The 7,619-nt window shown below is 50.4% G+C and overlaps 1 pseudogene; it reads right to left on the bottom strand.

Moving 5' to 3' along the window:
• Positions 1–399: 399 nt before the first annotated feature.
• On the bottom strand, positions 400–4,352 carry LOC146176659 (uncharacterized; annotated as a pseudogene).
• Positions 4,353–7,619: the final 3,267 nt, after the last annotated feature.

The following is a 7,619-nucleotide window of genomic DNA, read 5'->3' as shown; positions in this document are numbered from 1 at the left end:
AAGTTTTTTATGTAGCTAAATGTTTCTCGCAGCAATTGGTGGCGTTTAAATTTTTCAGAATTCTACTGTGTTTAACGTTGTCAAAAGCCCTCTTCAGATCCAGGGCCAAAGTAGCCCTGTCTCCTGAACTCTCGAAAGGGGGATGGAGCAGTACAGTGGCGAGCAGCCTTGTCTACAGCGCGCCGACGGTGTTCGGATCATAGAGTTAATAGTCTTTGTATTAACTCTATGGTTCGGATGGATGGATGGATGGATGGATGGATGGATGGATGGATGTTGTGGCCTTCCCCTTTGTAACGGGTGGATATTACATTATAACAATATCCTGGCCTGGATCACTTTCACCTATTGCACACTAACACTTACAGGTACATAGTTATAGATTAACATTTTCATCTACTATTTTGGTCGCACTATCTTCCACCACTCTCTCAAGCGGCACTTGGTCTTGGCCACCTCTTTGAATTGTCTTGCGCAATCAGAAGCGTCGCGTATACTGAAGCCAAGCGCCTGTGGGAGTGTAGTGCCCTCTGTCGGCGCTGGTGTGAGGCCCGCACAGTCGAGCACGGCCGGTCTCAACTGCCCTGCTGACTCCGTTGACCTGCAGCACTTCGTCTGGACCTGTCCTGGCACGGCTGGCCTCCGCGCACGCTACACATCTGCCCACCACATTCAGAGCTACGAAGACTGGACAGCCCCCAATACCAACGCCAAGCGCAAGCTTAGTGCCCTGCTAGACTTCATGTCGGAGTCTGGCGCCCTCAACCTCACCTAACCCACCCCCTTCCCCTCTAGGCCTCAGGTCATCCTCATGAATAAAGGTTTATGAATGAATGAATGAATGAATGGCCGGTCTCGAGGGGGAGAGCGAGAGAAACGCACTCTCCCTCGAGACCGGCCGTGAGTCGAGAACCAAGTGGTCGATAGTCTCCTCCACGACCTACTGTCTCCTCACTCACTGCGCACACTCTGCACACCGTACTTCGCACACCAGCATCGTAGCGCTGGCGATAGATCTGAGTTCTGAGGGCTCCGGCTCGTGCCTCGAAGAGGAGGCGAGGAGGCTGCTAGAGATGTCGTTGTCATAGAGGGGTTCCGCACAAATCTCTTGTTTGTGTTCTCTGTAGAGCTTAAGTGTGAACTTTCCCTCCATGGCCTTCCTCCAGCGCTCAGTTTCCACCTTTCGCACCTGAGTCTCAACAGCTCTCGCCCACTTTCGCTCCGTCTCCTCTTGTACGGGCTGAGAATAGAAACCGTACTTCCTGTGGAGTTGCTGCAGTCGCTTCGTCCATCTGGTGCGGATCCCATTACGGTGGACGTAATCGAACACTTGTCGCGCTAATCGGTGTGGATGCATGAGTCTCAGCCGTACGCCTTGCTTCGCGCTTCTCGCGCCTCAAAACTAGACCAACCAAGGTCGCCTTGAATTGCCTCATTTGCAACGTTCCCATGGCAGCCCGGAGCCAGCCTTCCAACAGTGCGTTGACTGCGTTCCAGCCATTCGCGGGTAGGTGCTGTAGAGCATACCACCGCATTGGCAAAGGTCAGGGCAGGGACGTGAACCGCCTTCCACAGATCCCGCACAATAAGAAAACGGTTAAAGCCCCACAAGCATCTCCTGCGAAGGATGTTGCCAGCCCGCTGGGATGATCTTCTTAAATGTAACTCATGCCCAGCAGTATAGTCAGATTCAATCCCGAATGTCACTCCGAGGTAGCGGTACTCTGTAGCTTGAGGAAGCGGCACACCTTTTGGCAACATCAGGGGACAGGAGGGCTCCGGCCCAGAAAAGGCAAGTACGGCCGATTTTTTGGCATTGAACTGCAACCCAAGAGGTGCCAGTGCTTCAGCACAATAGGTGATGAGGGCTTGCAGGTCTTCCGCGTCCCCTGCCAGCAGCACAATGTCGTCAGCAAACACCAACGCTGGCAACACTTGTCGTTCCCTGATGTCGTTCATCCGTTCCACTATGAAGCCAACACCCGACGCCAGTAGCCGCCGCTCAACACTCGCCGTATATAGCATATATAACAAGGGTGACAGTGGGCAGCCCTGTTTCAGACCCCTACCCACTACCACCTCGCCCGACCAGATATGCCATTGAGGGTGGCTTTCACCGTGTTGTTGGCATAGAGACGTCGGAGCATCTCTGTCCAGGGTTTGGGCATTCCAATTGTATCCAGATGTTGCAGCAGTTGTTCCTGGGGGACGCTGTCATAAGCCTTCGCTACGTCCAGGAAACAGCTCACCAGCCCTCTTGCCTCTTTACGCGCGATCTCTACGCATTGGCTTAAGACATACAGATTGTCTTCTAGGCGGCGGCCACGTCGGAACCCATTCTGCAACTCGGTTAAGTGGTTGCCCTCTTCCGCCCACCCGGTCATCCAAGCCTTCAGGACTTGTGCGAAGACCCTGTACAGCACGCTGGTGATAGTGAGAGGCCGATAGTCGCGCAAGAGACCGGCATCACCGCCCTTTTTTGGCAGCAGGATCACTCTGCCACGGCGCCAGTCTTCTGGAATAGGGCTGCCTGCCAGTATATCTGTGAAGATACCGGCAAGCTGTGCCCGCGCCTCATTGCCCAGGCTTTTCACGAGCCCAGCAGGGATGCCATCTAGCCCTTGAGCTGTGCGCGCGCTAATCCGGGTGATTGCTCTATCGATGGCTCCCAACGACACTGACCAGGTTTCTTCTTCCCTATTAGCCCTCCCTGGCTGCTCACAAGTTGGGGAACTCATGCAAGGCTCCTCAAGTGCTGGTGGTGCCGAGTATAACTTGCGTATATGCTCGGTCAATGCATGATGAAGATCAGCCGTCTTTGCCCCACTTGACTCGTCTCTGATTTCTGCCTGTGCCGGCCTGCTATCCTGTGGTGCCACATACATCCAGAATTTGGACGCTGCTCCCTTCCCAGCGCTCTTGATGTCCTGGAGCGTCTTATGGTTGGCTTCGGCTATTTTCCGCAGCGTAATGGCCTGCATTTCCCGCTTTCGAAGCAAATATTCTTGCCAACTTCCCTGAACATCTTTGCTGTCAGGATCCCTAACCGCCCGACGGTGTTGTCGGTTGGCAAGACGACGGGCACACAGCGCTGCTCTAACCTCCCCATCACACCAGTTTTTTCTACAGACCCCTCGACGCGCATTTGTTATCTTCACATGCTTCTGCATAGTGCGGCGAAGTTGACTGACGTACTCTTCATACGAGGCTGCCTCTTCTCGGTGGGGGCTAAGCTCAAATTCGTGGGCCACTTGTTCATAGGTTGTAGCAGGGAGAAACTGTTTTGGGCCTTCACGTCGTTTAGGTTGTCGGTGCCATGGGGACGCTTTGAACCGCAGCATGAGACGATTGTGATCACTCCCCAAGCTGTGTTGGCCTTCTTCGTCGATGTGAATGCTCTGGAGTGCACCGCAGAGTTTCCGCGACACGAGCCCATAGTCAATGGATGAACTCTGGCCTCGGGCACACCACGTAACTGTTCCCTCACATCGGCTCGCAGGTTTACTATTTCGAGCGATAACTCCAGGGCCAGTTCAAGCAGGAGAGTTCCGTTATGGTCGGAGTATACCATCGAGTTCTTCAATGTGGCCATTAAAGTCACCCAATATCAGAACTTCCCGATTTGTACCCCAGCGTTCGATGTCATGCCTTATGCAGCGCAGGATGTTGGAGTTTTCATCACGTTGATTAGGGGAGACGCCTAGGTACGTCACGCGTGCCATTACTGGCACTGCATGGATATAGCCTGACACCCAAGCGTGTTCCTCGCAGTCATCCGATAACGGTGTCCAGGAGCCTCCCTCCCGCCACAAAAACCCAACACCTCCTCCTTTTCGGGCCGAGCTTTCTCTGTTGCAGCCCGTCCAGTTCCAAAGTGAGTTGACCGGGGGTCTCTCCATGTCCCTTAGGTGTGTTTCAGCCACTCCAAACAGTGTTATCTCTTCCTGCTCCATTTCCTGGTATAATTCCTCCCACTTCGCTAAGCGCCTGCCACCGTGTAGATTAAGGAATGCAACGTTCACCGCGTTCGGTTTCTGGCGCCGCCGGACTCTAATATTCCTGCCAGGTTTCTGCCGTCCTGTCATTTGACCTTCTTTGGCCTCTTCTGGCTTCAGTGGCTGCATCTCCCGACCATTCTGGCTGACCGTCCCCGTTGAGCAGGCCGTCTCGTCTGGGTGCAGCCTGTACCTGGGAGGTTCTACGGCGACATTCTCATTCGCTCCATTAGTTTCGCCAGATTCTGAAACGTGTTGCACGGAGCGATCTGACCTCTGTCTCTGTGGGCCATTGGACTTCTGGTGGCTTGAATGTTGGGGAGTTGCACCACTGGCTGTCTCCTCAGTCAGCGCCATCTAACGTTAAGCTCTGGGTTTGAGTTATTCGTCCCGGGTGCATGCGCGGCCAAAATAAAGCAGTGCCTGCTCGTGGGTTCTCGGCCTCATTTCCATTCAGCGAGTGCGCGCTTCATGCCGCCAGGTACGTGCTTAATGATATGTAACAGCGGCCTGAAAACCAATGCGTTTCGTGCAAACCATGAATCGGCTAATGCGACATCGGGTGATATGCGGATGATTGCGCGTTTCAAACAAACACCATAAGAAAGAGTGCGAGAATTGAGCCTAGTTGGCTGTTTGGTGTCTATTTTCGTCCTGTTTGTATAATGTTACAACCATGCACCATGCATTGCAAGTGTCTCGTTTGATGGCGTATTTTTGGGCCGGGTTGTAAGCTATAAGGAACACAGCATTTGGCATCCCTACAGATATAGGAACTTGAATTCCTCCATGATAAAGTACAGGGGTGGTTAGTGGTGCGTATGCAGGAACGCACATTATTTCGCTATCAGTCGTGCTTGCTTGCCTCGCTGTCTCGTTACACTCGAGAAACACGACATCACTGCGACGCTTTGGCGACTGTCACAACCTCCTAAATTAGGGTAGCTCGATGCGGAGAGCGGGCGCACATCGAGGCACCCTATCACAAATGCAGGCAATGAGACCCTAGCGGCAAGAAAGGTACTCGTAAGGCGGGGGCTGGATGAGGAAGTGATGAGCAGGCATCCTTCTGATTTGCCACACATGCGCACGGGATGCATGGCTCAAACCCGGAGCCTAACGTTAGATGTCGCTGACTTGCTCCGCAGAGCGCTGTCGGCGCGCTCTAGACAAGGCTGCTCACAACTGTACATTCTGCGCTGATAAATGTGGTAGGAAGCTGAACATAGAGGGCGGCAGCAGCTCGTGCTGTTCCAAATAATCGGACAGCCTTTGCCTCACTACAGTCTCCATGAGCTTACCGGCGCAGGATGTGAGAGAGATTGGTCTTAAATTGTCCGTGTTTATCTTTTTGCCGGGTTTAGGGATGAACGTCACTATATGGTTGTTTTCCAGTCATCCGGTAGCATTCCCGAGTCCCAGTAATCATTAAAGTAGGTCGTAAAATCTTGTAGAGTTTGATCATTGAGGTCGGCCTGAAGGCCGAGCTAAGGAAAGCGTCTGGAAAGCGTGTAGAGGCAGTCATGCGGAAATCCTTTAAAGTAACATTGATCATGCTAGCGGTCCGCATAGTGGCCAATGTTCTAAATTCATCTTTGTCTACAGTCGTACATAAGTATCTCTCATTTAGTTTGTCGGCGAGCTGCTCGTCCGTGCCTTTGAAGTCATTAAGTGCCCTTTTCAAGTTCCTGCTCTGTTCGCCTTTTGATTTATTAGGTGCAATAAGGTACCTGAAAAGCCTCCATGTACTTTTCGTGCTGAGGGTGCCTCAGAGGGAATCGCATCTGGATATCCAGTTGGTTTTTGCTAGAGACCACGCGCATGTTTCCGCTTCCTTGGTTATCTGGGCAATTCTAATTTTAAGCTTACGGTTGTGCATCTGTTTTTTCCATCTCTTAGTAAGAGATCTCCTGGCTTCCCATAAGTGTAGGAGGTGGTTGTCTACTGCCGGGATGTCTTCAGTGGTCTGGAATTTGCGCGTGAAACAGTTCTTGGTTTGAATTAGCGATTTGGTCCAATCCTCATATTTTGATGCGTTGGCACCGAGCGATCATTTCTTCTATCAACCACCTGCAAACCATGGCAGGTGGCATTGCATTCTGCTAATACCTGTCGCAGTTGGAAGGTAGTGTGCTACACCGAAAAGTTGCGCCTAGCAATTTTTACGACGTTGAGGTAAATGTCTACATCCTAAATGTGTTCTTGTTACCCAAATAATATAGCATACCTTTGTAAGCGCTCCATTAAACAAAAACGTTGCTTCTTATCCAGCCCTATCTGATGTTGACCAACTTCTAGGGAAATCACGCTGTCCACACCATGAAATTTTTCATAAAAGGAGAACCGAATGAAGCCAAGGTTACACAAACTGCTTTTTATGAAGCCGGAGAGAACATGTGTTGACAGCACAAACAGATATTTGTAAACATCGTGATTCACTCAAGAATGCCAATTCTACTACAAGGAGGTACCGTGACAATCTTTTAATACACCCAATATATTCTTTAAGGACATCTCTAATATGTGAAGCATCTCTACCTGCAGTATAAACTGACAGCATAATGGCCATGAGCCCAGCAATCCAGCCACCAGCCAACAGAAGTGGCTATGACTAAAAACAGAGAATATAAATTTTCACTTGAAAAATTTCGCTCCTAATCATTTTGCAATAAATATAGAAATTCAATGCCAATGAGCATCTCGTATCAGTTGAAATGCCAGTGAAAGGACTTTAGGAGACAGTGATGTGAAAAGATGCCAGCCGCATTTGTTGAATATTTACACATTAGTGTCCTTTAAAGAGTTTTACATAGCTCCATTGCTCCAAAATTGTCCAGCAACCGGCACACTTGCCAAAATGCTACCAAAACTGTCGCAACTTAACAGGACAGTTGGTTAGTTCAGGTGATTTTTCTTTTCATGGTAATTCAGGCTTTGTCTGCGTGAAAATGTCATAGAGCAAAAATGACATGCAAATGGTTTCTCCTGCTTGTGGCTTCGTACATGAATTTTCAACTGCGAACTGGTCACAAAAGCCATTGGACAAAGGTTGCATTTGTGGGGCTTCTCACCAGTGTGGTGGCGAATGTGCACAGTCAAGTTACCCGTTGTAGTAAATGTCTTGGTGCAATGGGGGCACTAGTATGGCCTCTCGCCTGTGTGAGTGCGAAGGTGACGTTCTAGGTGAGCTTTCGTTACAAAGGTCTTGATGCACTGGCTGCACCGAAAGAGGCGCTCTCCGGAGTGTATTATCGCCAGGTGGTACTTGAAGTTGCTGTGGATGTCTGTGGCATACCCACAGTGAAGGCACAAGAACCGCCCTTTTCCTCCAGATGGATTCTTTTGAAATGAGCTGCTCCAGCTGTCATTTGTCACTGCACCTGCACGATAAAAGCATAAAATGATGGCTATCACATAATTTGCAGCTGGCCCACCTTACAGGAAGGGCTAATGAATGATAAGGATATTCCAAGGGCAATTCCTTGTGTTATTGGCACATGCAGTGTAAAATCACAAAAACGAAATCTGAGACTTGGGCCTTAGGGTACAAAATGTTCTGACTGATTGCTCTACTGCATTGGGGTTTGTAGCATTTCCTAATACCTAGTCTTTTGCAACCATCAT

The sequence above is a fragment of the Amblyomma maculatum genome, chromosome 10, assembly GCF_055883805.1.
Source record: "Amblyomma maculatum isolate TAMU_Amacu chromosome 10, ASM5588380v1, whole genome shotgun sequence".
Classification (NCBI taxonomy): Eukaryota; Metazoa; Arthropoda; class Arachnida; order Ixodida; family Ixodidae; genus Amblyomma; species Amblyomma maculatum.
This window is presented reverse-complemented; position numbering and strand designations above follow the sequence as displayed.